The sequence below is a fragment of the Bos grunniens genome, chromosome 4 (assembly GCF_055505025.1).
Source record: "Bos grunniens cultivar Pamir isolate PY7600 chromosome 4, Bosgru_T2T1.0, whole genome shotgun sequence".
Taxonomy (NCBI): domain Eukaryota; kingdom Metazoa; phylum Chordata; class Mammalia; order Artiodactyla; family Bovidae; genus Bos; species Bos grunniens.
Window position 1 is genome coordinate 104,952,470 of NC_141168.1, and position 14,763 is coordinate 104,967,232.

The 14,763-nt window shown below is 44.5% G+C and overlaps 1 protein-coding gene across 2 annotated transcripts in view; it reads right to left on the reverse strand.

The window, feature by feature from the left end:
- MIOS (meiosis regulator for oocyte development) overlaps positions 1-12,080 on the reverse strand; it is a 286,003-nt gene extending 273,923 nt beyond the window's left edge. The window contains exon 1 of one of the 2 annotated variants that reach the window (XM_086397702.1): positions 11,912-12,080. The gene's annotated coding sequence lies outside the window, so the exon portion shown is untranslated. The remainder of the gene's footprint in view (positions 1-11,911) is intronic. The other variant, XM_086397701.1, reaches the window with a different exon arrangement.
- Positions 12,081-14,763: the final 2,683 nt, after the last annotated feature.

Below are 14,763 nucleotides of genomic sequence, written 5' to 3' on the forward strand. Positions count from 1 at the left end.
ATGGGGTCACAAAGAGTGGGACACAGCTGAGCCACTTTCGCTTCACTTCATTCTGAGTATAGAAATATACTCTAATAGTTATACAGGGAATGAACTCCATTAGAAGCAGGATTCAGTGGAAGGGACCAGTGAAAGACCAGAAAAATGTTTTTCTCTCTGAAATTAGAAAAACAAGCAATATAAGAATTATTTGCTATCTGCAAAATATTTTAAGTGGTGAAATAGAGGAAGATAACTCTATTGGGTCAAAATCCTTTTTTTCTGCTTTGATATGTGTGATGATTAATTTTATATATTAACTTGGCTGGGCTTTGGTGCCCAGATGTATGGTCAAACACCATATGCTATTGTGAAGGTATTTTTTGAGATGTGATTAATATTTACATTAATAGACTTTGAGTAAAGTAGAATACTCTCCAGAGTGTGGGTGGGCCTCATCCACTCAGCTGAAGACCTTAAGAGAAAAGACTGAGGATCCCTGAAGAGAAAGGAATTTGCCTCTAGACTTGATCTGCAACATCAACTCTTTCCTGGGTTGGCTGGTCAGCCCTGCATATTTTGAACTTACCAGCAACCCCCATAGTCAGTGAGCCAGCCCTGGACATAAATTTTTATATATATATATATATATATATATATATATATATATATATCTCCTATTGGCTTTGTCTCTCTGGAGGACCCTGACTGATGTCACAGTTACCTTTGGAATCATAACTGCAAATTAGAACGAGTGTGCTGGTGCTGCTTTTGAAAGGCTGAGACTCTGAGAACAAGTTCTGCGGGGAAATGTGGGTGGTACTCGGCCATTATTCTCTCTCAGGGACTATACATGAGAACCCTTCTAATGCAATCAAGCTGGATCTCATTTACAGCTACCGACCTTCTTTTAGGTCAAATGTGTACCATGGTTGGTTTACTGACGGATTAGCTAGAAAGGCAAAAGTGGCATTTAATCAGAGGAGCATGTCCAGACAAGAATCAATGTCCCTTTTCTCCTGGCAGCCTCAATTCAGTTAATAATTAAATTTTTGTTGAATGCTGACTATATTTAGAGTACTGAACTAGATGCTGTTGAGTGAAAAAGAAGTTAAAAAACTGTACCCGTGTTGAGCCTACACATTGACGGAGCACATTTAAGTCCACGTGTTGAGCAAATCAAGTACAATAATATTTCAGAAAACTATCTTGTTAGGGAATGACAGGTGCTACCCAAATAATTTTTCTTCTAACCAAAGAAAAATTCATTTCCATGAATTTTTTCACTCCATACCAAAAATGTATTCCAACTTAAAGAGAAAAACAACACTGGAGGTTTCTATGAAGTGTACATATTATCCATTAGTAAGGAAATCCAAAAACGCTGCCATACTAGTTGAGAATCTTTATTTATAACTCCAAGGTTGACTTAACTGAATCATTTGGGAAATACCTTAGGGAGTTCTGGACAAACCAGATCTATACTTTTCCTCTTAAACCATCCTAACTGACACAAAGTTCATGTTTCTTGTCATAAATCTTAGTAGATCTTAGTTTATCTTTTGCTACTCATTACTGACTCTCAAGTCAGTTCAGTTCAGTTCAGTCGCTCAGTGTCCGACTCTTTGTGACCCCATGAATCGCAGCATGCCAGGCCTCCCTGTCCATCACCAACTCCCAGAGTTCACTCAGACTCACAGCCATTGAGTCAGTGATGCCATTCAGCCATCTCATCCTCTGTCGTCCCCTCTTCCTCCTGCCCCCAATCCCTCCCAGCATCAGAGTCTTTTCCAATGAGTCAACTCTTCGCATGAGGTGGCTAAAGTACTGGAGTTTCAGCTTTAACATCAGTCCTTCCAAAGAACACCCAGGGCTGATCTTCTTTAGAATGGACTGGTTGGATCTCCATGCAGTCTAAGGGACTCTCAAGAGTCCTCTCTAACACCACAGTTGAAAAGCATCAATTCTTTGGTGCTCAGCTTTCTTCACAGTCCAATTCTCACATCCATACATGACCACTAGAAAAACCATAGCCTTGACTAGACGGACCTTTGTTGGCAAAGTAATGTCTCTGCTTTTCAATATGCTGTCTAGGTTGGTCATAACTTTCCTTCCAAGGAGTAAGCGTCTTTTAATTTCATGGCTGCAGTCACCATCTGCAGTGATTTTGGAGCCCCCAAAACTAAAGTCAGCCACTGTTTCCACTGTTTCCCCATCTATTTCCCATGAAGTGATGGGACCAGATGCCATGATCTTCGTTTTCTGAATGTTGAGCTTTAAGCCAATTTTTTCACTCTCCTCTTTCACCTTCATCAAGAGGCTTTTTAGTTCCTCTTCACTTTCTGCCATAAAGGTGGTGTCATCTGCATATCTGAGACTAAGACTTACTATCTGAGACTTACTGACTCTAAGACTTTCATTTTACAAATGCCAGCCTCAGTTCCTGGAGCTGGAGTGATCTGCTCTATCCCTTAGCTACTTACTTTAGCTAGTTCACCTGGTTAGTCCTACAGCGAGTTACATAGCAATGTCACTACTCCAAACCAGTTCTTCTAACTCCAAGGAATGTGTTGCTCTTGCTTTTCCTGTCCCCGGCTGTTAATTTACCTGTCCCCAGCTGTCTAGAAACAGGGTAACTGGTCTGTGGGGAGCCTGTCACACACGGCCCACTCCCAAAGGCTAGGCCAGTTCTGGTCCAGACTCAGGCCACTGTCCAGCCTGTGGCTGGTTAAGGCCTCAGAGTCAGATACTGAAGAAACGGTCATTTCCAGCCTTTCTGGCTCCAGGTCATTTCTGGGTTACGTATATACAGGAGAGGGACGAGTTATGAGTTAGACATGTGGGTTTAGTTGAAACTGGGAAGCCCAGCTACTGTCACACAGAAACTCAGCTTTTATTCTTTTCTGCACAAGAACTGCTTTAGAAACATGATTCAGAGAGCAGCAGCTCTTGCCAAACTGCTGTGGACTATTCATAGAGTGTCTCTTCAAGCTGAGCTGAAATTGAGGAGCTGTTCAAGGAATTCAAAACCCACAGCTCTTTAATTTTACATCTACACTTAATCAAAATCCTACCTCCCTTCTTCACAGTATCAGAACCAAAGAGGCCCTGTTTAGTCCTCTGTGTTCTGGAAGCAGACTATAATTTAAGGGGGGTCCAATTTCATTGGGATTAATACTTAATTCCATACATGATGCTGTGGTGGTGGTGGTTCACTTGCCAAGTTGTGTCTGACTCTTTGTGACCCCAGGCTCCTCTGTCCATGGGATTTCCCAGGCAAGAATACTGGAGTGGGTTGCCATTTCCTTCTCCAGGGGATCTTCCTGACCCAGAGATCAAACCTGCATCTCCTGCTTGGCAGGTAGATTCTTTACCACTGAGCTTCCTGGGAAGCTCACGTAATGCTGTAGGTATTGTTTTACCATTACTGCTGACTATCATTTGTAAAACACTGATTCCTCTTTACATTGATACCAAATCTCCTCTGCAATTTTCACAATACAATGTCTCCTATTCAGCAGTCACTCCAGACCCCTTAACAATCTGCCTTGAGGTTCTCACTCCAACTCTAGGGAGGGAAACTGATACATCTCAGACGGGAGCCCAAGGGTCTCAGTAGACACGAATACAGTTGGTGATGGTGGGCATGGGTGGTCCACTAAGCATTTCATAGCTCCCACCATGCTACAGAATGAGGAGCCAAGGGCTTGCTTTGTGCAGGGGTAGGGTGGATGTCTCCAAGAAGACATGTCGTGTAAGAGGCAAGGGGTTACATTCAACAGACCAGGTTTCGTTCCCTGTGCACCAAATTCATGGCCAGTGCTCATGTCTACTGGGAGTGCAGCTAGTCTTTAAGGGATTCCAGCCCTAACTGCACTCATTAACTCACTGCTCAGGGCCTGATCAGCCCCTGGGTCTTCATCACACAGAGAACGACGCTGGCCTTGTGTTCTCACATGATACGGAACCAAGGTCTCCTTGCTCTCAGCCTAGTGCCCTGTCCCTACTGCCTCTCCATGCCATGCTGCCATGCACAGTCACTTCAGTGACCCCCACGAGAATAAAATGACTCCTAACAGATATTAGAAAGTCTGTTCAACATCATATACAGGCAATACACGGAAACACTTATTACATCCACCTTCTCGTAGGAAAAGGACATTTCTGTTTCTAGAATGGATTCTGATTTTAAAAATTTTTATCCATGTGCCTTTCAACTGATTCCCTCACATCTCCTTCAATTATATACATGAGCATAAACTTAAGCATTCGTCAACCCTTATCAGAAAACCAAAAACCAAAACCAAAACACCACCAGCCTGGAATCCCTGCTTCCTCTTCTATCTTTTGTTGCTATTGTTTAGTCGCTAAGTAATGTCTGACTCTTTTGTGACGCCCTGGACTATAGCCTGCCAGGCTCCTCTGCCCATGCAATTCTCCAGGCAAGAATACTGGAGTGGGCTGTCACTTCCTCCTTCAGGGGATCTTCTTAATCCAGGGATCGAACCTGCATCTCTTGCATCTCCTGCTTGGCAGGTGGATTCTTTACCACTGAGCCACCTGAGAAGCCCCTCATATGCTTTAGGAAAGAATTAACCTCATTGAATCATACTTTCCTTCCTCTCTCCAGATACACAGAAATGACTGATCAGCAATTGGGTGGCTTGGTTCCTAGCCTCCTAAAGAGCAACACAGTCATGCTTGTTTCTGCTGAAATGTTTCCTTTTAATCATGTTAGTAATGAGACTCTTTCAGAGAGCAAGGAAGAAGCTCAACAATGTCATTTAGTAGATGGCATCCATAGGGAGGAGAGGTGCTGAGAAAGCCACCTCTCTGTGCAGAGTCTACTCCCATTTCAGGGCTTCTGACACAAGGACGTCCAGAGAGCCAGAGGGAGAACAGAAACCTTGCCAATCAAGATTCAGAAGCAGCGCTGGTGATTCAGATGTGTGGCACCATCTACTCATCTGTTTCAGTGGCTGTTTGAGTAATGTTCTTTCTTCAAGTTCAAGAAAGCATAAAGCAATTAGTGGTTTGGAGGAAATGATTATGAAGAAAGGAGGTTGTTTTTACAATCCACAGGTACTCACACAGTCTTTTGTACATGTGACATGTAGGTCCCAACTTAGATCTAATTTTCATGCATGCCTTGGAAATCCTGGAATATCAGGGCCAACTGTGAGTCCAGTTTGCACAAGGACATATTCATACTCCTGAGAGAAAAGGTAAAAGCTATTTCAGATCTGATAGTTGGATTCCTCAGATGGGATAACTCGACTGAGCAGAAGATGTGTCCAAAGAGGCCCAAGTCTTCCTTACTTGGTGGCTCAGGCAATAAAGAAGCTGCTTGCAATGCAGGAGACCCAGTTTTGATCCCTGGGTCAGAGAAGGGAATGGCATCTCTCATCCCCTAGAGAAGGGAATGGCAACCCACTCCAGTATTCTTGCCTGGAGAATTCCATGGACAGAGGAGCTTGGTGGGCTACAGTTCATGGGGTCCCAAAGAGCTGGACACGCCCGAGCAACTAACTTTGACTTTGAAGCAACTGGGGCTGCCTGTGGTTCTGCAGTGGTGAAGATGTGGAAGAACAAATCTAGTCTGAGGTCATTAGGAAAAGCTGAGGATCGAAAGCTGGAAATACCATCCATTTTGGTCATTATGAAGGATAATACATCCACAGAGTCTAGGGTTAGAATCACACGACTAGATTCAGAGCAGGACAGGAATAAGTTAGGGAAGATAGATAGATGCTGACTCCGGGTGTTGGTTGGTAGCTAGAGAGAGCTTGTTAGAGCCACTCGAGGGATTCTTACCCACAGTAGTAGAAATGGAGCAACCATCAGAGTCAATAAGAGTCCCAAATGCAGTACTTGGATGCAATCTCAAAAATGACAGAATGATCGCTGTTCGTTTCCAAGGCAAACCATTCAGTGTCACAGTAATCTAAGTCTATGCCCTGACCAGTAATGCTGAAGAAGCTGAAGGTGAATGGTTCTATGAAGAACTACAAGACCTTCTAGAACTAACACCCAAAAAAGATGTCCTTTTCATTATAGGGGACTGGAATGCAAAAGTAGGAATTCAAAAGCTACCTGGAGTAACAGGCAAATTTGGCCTTGCAATACAAAATGAAGCAGGGGAAAGGCTAAGAGTTTTGCCAAGAGAATGCACTGGTCATAACAAACACTCTCTTCCAACAACACAAGAGAAGGCTCTACACATGAACATCACCAGATGGTCAACACTGAAATCAGATTGATTATATTCTTTGCAGCCAAAGATGGAGAAGCTCCATACAGTCAGCAAAAACAAGACTGCGAGTTGACTGTGGCTCAGATCATGAACTCCTTATTGCCAAATTCAGACTTAAAGAAAGTAGGGAAAACCGCTAGACCATTCATTCAGGTATGACCTAAATCAAATCTCTTACAATTATACACTGGAAGTGACAAATAGATTCAAGGGATTTGATCTGATAGACAGAGTGCCTGAATAACTATGGATGGAAGTTCATGACACTGTACAGGAGGCAGTGATCAATACCATCTCCAAGAAAAAGAAATGCAAAAAGGCAAAATGGTTGTCTGATGAGGCCTTACAAATAACTGAGAAGAGAACTAAGGGCAAAGGAGAAAAGGAAAGATATACCCACTTGAATGCAAAGTTCCAAAGAATAGCAAGGAGAGATAAGAAAGCCTTCCTCAGTGATTAATGTAAAGAAATAGAGGAAAACAATAGAATGGGAAAGACTTGAGGTCTCTTCAAGAAAATTAGAGATAACAAGGGAATATTTCATGCAAGATGAGCACAATAAAGGACAGAAATGGTATGGACCTAACAGAAGCAGAAGATATTAAGAAAAGGTGGCCAGAATACATGGAAGAACTACACAAAAAAGATCTTCATGATACAGATAACCATGATGGTGTGATCACTCACCTAGAGCCAGACATCCTGGAATGCAAAGTCAAGTGGGCCTTAGAAAGCATCACTACAAACAAAACTAGTGGAGGTGATGGAATTCCAATTGAGCTATTTCAAATCCTAAAAGATGATGCTGTGAAAGTGCTACACTCAATATGCCAGCAAATTTGGAAAACTCAGCAGTGGTCACAGGACTGGAAAAGGTCAGTTTTCATTACAATCCCAAAGAAAGACAATACCAAAGAATGTTCAAACTACCACGCAATTGCACTCATCTCACATGCTAGCAAAGTAATACTCAAAATTCTCCAAGTCAGGCTTCAACAGTGTGTGAACCATGAACTTCCAGATGTTCAAGCTGGATTTAGAAAAGGCAGAGGAACCAGAGATCAAATTGCCAACATCCACTGGATCACTGAAAAAGCAAGAGAGTTTCAGAAAAACATCTACGTTTATTTTATTCACTATGCCAAAGCCTCTGACTGTGTGGATCACAATAAACTGTGGAAAATTCTGAAACAGATGGGAATACCAGACCACCTGACCTGCCTCCCGAGAGATCTGTGTGTAGGTCAAGAAGCAACAGTCAGAACTGGACATGGAACAACAGACTGGTTCCAAATCAGGAAAGGAGTACATCAAGGTTGTATATTGTCACCCTGCTTATTTAACTTATATGCAGAGTGAAGAAGTGAAGTGAAGTCGCTCAGGTGTGTCTGACTCTTTGTGACCCTGTGGACTGTGTCCATGGGATTTTCCAAGCAAGAATACTAGAGTGGGTTGCCATTTCCTTCTCCAGGGGATCCTCCCAACCCAGGGATTGAACCCTGGTCTCCCACATTGTAGGCAGACGCTTTACCATCTGAGCCACCAGGGAAGTCTCATGAGAAAAGCTGGGCTGGATGAAGCACAAGCTGGAATCAAGATTGCCAGGAGAAATATCAGTAATCTCAGATATACAGATGACGCCACCCTTATGGCAGAAAGTGAAGAAGAACTAAAGATCCTCTTGATGAAAGTTAAAGAGGAGAATGAAAAATTTGGCTTAAAACTCAAAATTCAGAAAACTAAGATCATAGCATCTGGTACCATCGCTTCATGGCAAATAGATGGGAAACAAAGGAAACAGTGGCAGACTTTATTTTTGGAAGCTTCAAAATCACTGCAGATGGTGACTGTCTAGTCAAGGTTATGGTGTTTCCAGTGGTCATGTATGGATGTGAGAGTTGGACTATAAAGAAAGCTGAGTGCCAAAGAATTGATGCTTTTGAACTGTGGTGTTGGAGAAGACTCTTGAGAGTCTCTTGGACTGCAAGGAGATCCAACCAGTCCATTCTAAAGGAGATCAGTCCTGGGTATTCATTGGAAGGACTGATGCTGAAGCTGAAAGTCCAATACTTTGGCCCCCTGATGCGAAGAACTGACTCATTGGAAAAGTCCCTGATGCTGGGAAAGGTTGAAGGTGGGAGGAGAAGGGGACGACAGCGGATGAGATGATTGGATGGCATCACCAACTCAATGGAGATGCGTTTGAGTAGGCTCCGGGAGTTGATGATGGACAGGGAAGCCTGGCATGCTGCAGTTCATGGGGTTGCTATGAGTAGGAGACGACTGAGTGACTGAACTGAACTAGAGCCACTGGAAGAACCAGAGGCAGGACAGCCCCGTAGCACCAACAGTGAAATGTCTGTTCTATGCTGCACTGGTAATAACCTTTAAATGTTCTCTGGTCTAATTTCTAGGACATTCTTGCCAAGCGGCATTTGTCTAATCATGAGGCAAAGTCCCCAGCACTCCCAGTGCCTAGATGGTCTTTGGAGCAACTGGACAGAAGTGGCAGCCACAGAAGAGAGGCTATATGAGTATATGGATGGCAGTGGGTGTTGGGAGGTGGCCAACAGACAGACAGGAATGTGGCTACCTGCCGCCAGATACAACAGAAAAAATGCCTACAACTGTAAGTGACTCTTTGCCAGAAGCTGCTCTCAATAGGATGCCCCTTTGCTCAATACTGTAGCAAAGCTCTATTTTAATGAGCTTTGCTAGTGTTCCAATGAGTCACCCCCATGCTCTACTCATCTCCCGCTCAAGCACACCTTTCAAGTCTTTTAATCACACAACTTGCCTAACTTGGTAGCTCTTTCACAGATCAAAGAAGTAGAACTGTAGAATAGGTAATTAACAGATGAACAGATCTCTTCCCTAGCTTCAATAATCTCCCAAACTGTGTGAACAAGATAGCATTGTCAACCACAAATTGGCACTTGCCGTGGACACCTGCCATCTACTTCTACAAGGATTAAACCATGTCCTGCTGCAGCTGCTGACCTCCACCACCTCCTGAAGGAGCTCAGGATGGAGGGCAGAAGTTAGACACTGTGCACTGGGAAAACTGGCAAGACAGGTCTTCAGATAGTTAGATATTCTTAGGAGTTGATCTTAGGGGTCCATTCTTATATCTATCTTAAATCTATAAAATCACTAAAATCCTTCACGGTGACGACTGTTACTCATGACTAGCAGAAGTTTCACGAGAACAGCAGACACTTTCTTAAAAAAAAAAAAAATAGCAAGCAGTGGGACAGATTCAGGAACAAGATGACACGTTGTGGAGCAGGGTGGGATAAAGGCAATACCTGCTTCCCCAGGTGCAGTCCCGTAGCAGACGCTGGGGAAGAATCCCTCTGTCTCCACACTCACTCTCCACTCTCTATCTTGCAGCTCCAACATGCAATACCTTCTCCCACGGCTGTCTCTGTGGCCCTTGTTCATATAAATTCTGCCAAGCCACTCTCCTGCAAGGAATCACTCAGTGGGTTCTCACAACCTACACCACAGGGTCCAGCCTTCACCAGATCCTGCCTGCCTGGCGGAGTCATTCACATTTCTTCCTGATCACTTCTCTTGCCCGCAGCCACACTGGCAGCCCTTCTATCCCTCTATGGGCAGAGTTCTTTCCCATCCCAGAGTAACTTTCCTTTCTGTTCCCTCAATCGGGAAGGTTCTTCCTCTGGCCCTTTCCATGGCTAGCTGTGCCTCCATCTTCCAGGGCTCAGCTCACGTGACCTCCCTACATCAGATCAGATCAGATCAGATCAGTCACTCAGTCGTGTCCGACTCTTTGTGACCCCATGAATCGCAGCAGGCCAGGCCTCCCTGTCCAACACCAACTCCCGGAGTTCACCCAGACTCACATCCATCGAGTCACTGATGCCATCCAGCCATCTCATCCTCTGTCATCCCCTTCTCCTCCTGCCCCCAATCCCTCCCAGCATCAGAGTCTTTTCCAATGAGTCAACTCTTCGAATGAGGTGGCCAAAGTACTGGAGTTTCAGCTTTAGCATCATTCCTTCCAAAGAAATCCCAGGGCTGATCTCCTTCAGAATGGACAACTCTAATTCATCCATCTTCTCACAAGGGTCATTTTGTTTTTAACTCTTCTAAGGGCAAGGATCTTGCACATCTTGCTTATTATATCTCAGTGAATACATAACGGGCACTCTGATAAGTTTGTTTCATTCTAAGTTCAATGAATGAAAGAATTCTCACTTAGGAGGTGGGGCTAGCACAGGAGAGGAACAAGCAGGACAATGTTGTGTTGAAGGCATTCTGAACCATTACCCCATCGTCACTCTTCATCCCTGGGATGGGGGCCTTCCCTCTGTCTCTCTGGTTGGCTCCAGGCCCTTTTCCTGTTATCTTATCCAGAAGAGGCAGCAGCAGCCAGTGCAGGCTTCAAGCATAGATGGAGCAGGTTCCAAGGTGCCATGGCTTGAAGCTATTGGCAAGAGCTCTCTGACTCTAACATATCCATCCCACCTACTTGCCAGGCCATCTTTTGTTTTTTTTTTTTTTTAAATTTAGATGTAGTTGAGATCATGCCTGAAATTCTTCTATTAGCATTACAAGTTTGCCTATCTGCTAAGACATTGCCTCCTAGGTCCTCTTTTTTTTTTTTTTTTCCAAATGTAAACTGGGCAGAGTAACACAAAAAGTCATCCCAGATCGCTGCCATTAAACACACAGAGGCAGATCCTCCCTGGGACTGAAGCAGAACCAGGTGGCTTCCCTTTGCCAGATACAGAAAGTCCCAGGAGGCCACCACTCCTACCCTGACAAGGTAAAAAACCATCTTTTTTAAAAAAAATAATATTTATTAATAAATAAAACAAATTAATATATTATTGTAATATCATTCGCTTTCCATGTAATTTATAGCGATTAGCTCTTGTTTATAGAACCCTTTTCTTTATTTTGGCAACACCAGGGTCAGGTGGGATCTAGTTCCCCGACCAGGGTTCGAACCAGTGCTCCCTGCAGTGGAGGCATGGTGTCCTTACCACTGGACCGCCAAGTAAGTCCCACAAACTCAGCTTTACAAACAAAACGTTTGGAGCAAGTGGTGAAGAGAAACCAAGTGAAGCCCAAGGAAGCGCAGGGCCCTCTCAGCTTCCCATGAGACTGGCCTGCCGCACCACTCTGCTCCCCTCACGCGCCAGCCAGCTGCAGGCCTGGAGGGTTTAGCCTCATCTAACTTCTACTGCAGGCCTCCTCCTCCACAAACTTAAGAATAACAGGATTGGATCAGATAATAGCCCTGAACCTGTCCAACTTGCCTCACAGGGCAATTATGGAGATGGAATGTGATGAACGCTGTAATCTGCTCTGAGTTGTGCAAATATAAGCACTGACAAGGACTTGGGGAGTTCAGCCCCGGGCGGTTCCTCTCCCTACCTCTCAAATTATTCAGGAGTTTCCAACAAGAGAAAACCTCAGACTCCGGTGGACACAGCTCAGAACCAGCACAATGTATGGTGACGTTTTAGGTCTGACTACCAGGGCTTGAAGATGACGTTCTGAAAATCACTCTCTTTGAGTGGAAACACGATTCCCCGGCCCGCTCTTAGGATTCTCAGTGCTCCTTGCCCCACCCCAACTCCCACACAGGCACAACCCATACGCTCTCTCTTCCTCTGAGAGAGAGGGTCCAAAATCAGTCCTACTGACCTGAAGAAGCATCAGTCTTGAGCAGGAAGCCAGTCTCCATCGAGGTCGACCTACGACCCTGGGGTACATGGAGGTTCGGTCAGCATCTCTAGCGGGTACTACGGAAGTCTTCCGCAAACCGCGTTGGCGCTTGCGCAAATCACCCAGCTCGCTAACACAGGTGTTTTGACTTGGTAATGCAAATCCAGACCGTTAAACTCATCAAGTGTTTTCACTTAAACCTGAAATTTTTGCTGTTGGTTTTCCTGCTTTCCTGGGCTTGGCTTTCAAGCCCCTAAAAGACTAAGGAGGCTTCCTAGATGGCTCAGTGGTAAAGAATCCTCCAGCAATGCAGGAGGCACGAATTCAATCCCTGGGTGGGGAAGACGAAGGAAATGGCAACCCACTCCAGTATCCTTGCTGGGAAATCCATGGACAGAGGTGTTTGGCTACAGTCCACCAGGTCGCAGAGTCGGACATGACAGCAACTGAGCATGCACACACGCAAAAGACTTTCTATTTATTAGCTTTCTATTTATTAATAAAAGCTCTCTATTTATTAGCTAAAGTTCTGTAAGAGTTGGTTTTTATTGTGGCTCATTAATTCTCTCCCGCAGCCTTGACCTAATCCAGGTCCCAGAGGTGTACTGCGTTCACATTTACTACAAGCAGCATAGCTAAAGCAGCTCACTGATCACTAAGAAAAATTAATGCTGAAGAAAAAATATCAGGTCATAAAAGAAGGACAGGAGTAGGCCCTTTTTATAGATGAAAAAAGCAGTTTAAAGACAGCTCCAGGGATCTGGCCAAAACCCCACCACTATATAGAAAACTAGCAGAGATGGTCCTAGACCCTGTGCCTCCCAGCCCCACATTATTCTTATTTTCACGGTACAGGGTGAGAAGGACTGCTTTGGCAAGATGACCCAAGGTGAAGACTGCACAGCTAGTGTATCACTTAGGATTAGGTTCAGTTGTCAAATAACAGAAAAAAAAATTATATATATATATATGTATATATGTATTATATGGGTTTCCCTGGTGGCTCAGCTAGTAAAGAGTTTGCCTTCAATGCAGGAGACCCGGGTTCAATACCCAGGTTGAGAAGATCCCCTGGAGAAGGGAATGGCAACCCACTCCAGTATTCCTGCCTGGAGAACCCCATGGACAGAAGAGCCTGGTGGGCTACATTCCATGGGGTTGCAAAGACTTGGACATGATTGCATGACTAACACACACACACACACACACACTTCTACAAAAAAGAAATAAAAAGCCCAAGCCTAGCGTGGAGACTCAATAATATCACTGGGCCATCCAGGCTCCTTCCAGCTTCCCTACCCACCTTCCTTAGGGAGCATCCCCTGTCCTCATGTTGTCAGGATGACTTCCAGATTTTCAGCCATTATATCTATGTGTCAGGCAAGAAGGGATGAATTAAAAGAAATAGGCACTCAAACCAGCTTAGTTAGTCCACTCTAAAGAACTTTCCCCAAAATCCCCATTCCATGCCTTCTGTTTGCCCTTAACTGACTAGAACTGGGCTATAATTATGTCTAGCTTCAGAGGAGGTAGATATATTACCGCCCTGGATAAAACTCGGGTTCCGTGAGTAAGCAAGGAAAAAGCATTTTCATCAGTCAACTAGCAGTCTCCCTGATGGGAAGGATGGGCTCTGGGTGCCACCAGGGGCCAATCCTATTCTATCACATGGGAAAAATACAGAGGAAGCAGTCAAATCCCGTGGAAAATGCTCAGGCCTCATTTTACTTAATCACCTTCAGCCTTTCAAACACTGATCCCTCCCTCCTTACTGAGCCCCTACTTTTCCTTTGGCTTCGGGAAACCATATCCCAATTTCTTCTCAGTGTCCTTGGCTAGGTTCTCTTTCCCTCCTGATCTCTCACACTGGGCAGACCCAGGGCTCAGGCTTCAGGTGGCTTCTCAATCTAATCCTCTCCGTGGAGGTCTCATCCAGCCCCTGACTTTATATAACCTTTATATAATAAAGACTCCCCAGTTTTTATCTCTAGTTCTGCCCTTTATCTTCTAGTCTCTCTATCTGTGCCTGAAATCTCCCCTTAGGTTTCACAGCCCTCTCAATACTAACAGGTCAAAAGCCAAAGTCTGTATGCAGGCCCCTAAACTGATTTCTCCCCAATGTTCTCCACCTGCAGAATCACACCACCATTCACATGCTCAAGCCCAAAGCCTCAGTGTCATTCTTAACTTCTCCCACCCGAATGCCAGACCTTCAAAGTGCATCTAGCAACCTCTCGCCAAGTTCAGAGCCACATTCCTGGTCCAAGCCACCATCACACCATCTCTCAGCAGTGTACACAACTGCCTCTTAACTGGTTTCCCCACGTGTTAGTCAATTTTTTGTGTCCACTTGACTAGGTCACGGGGTATCTGCATCTTTGGTTACACAAGTTTTTGGGTGTGACTGAGGTTATTTCTGGGTGAGATTAACATTCGAGTCAATAGACTGAACACAGCAGATCTCCCTCCTCATTGTGAGTGGGCCTCATACAATTCACTGGATACCTGAATAGAAGAAAAACCTGAGTAGGAGAGAATCTGCTCTCAGCCTGTTTTCAGCCTGAATCTTTGGTCTTCTCTCAACTTTGGACTCGGACTTGGGATCTCCAGCTTGTGATTACAGATCATGGGGCTTCTCAGCTTCCATAACAATGTGACCCAATTCCAAACAAACAGACAAATAAATTCACTCATTCATTCACTCCTTCTATTGGTTCTTTTTCCCTGAAGAACCCAGACTCCTTCACTTCGCTTCATTCCTTCTCTCCTATAGTCAATTTTTCACACTGCAGCCAGAGTGAGATTTTTAAAACATAAATCAGGTTCTGCCC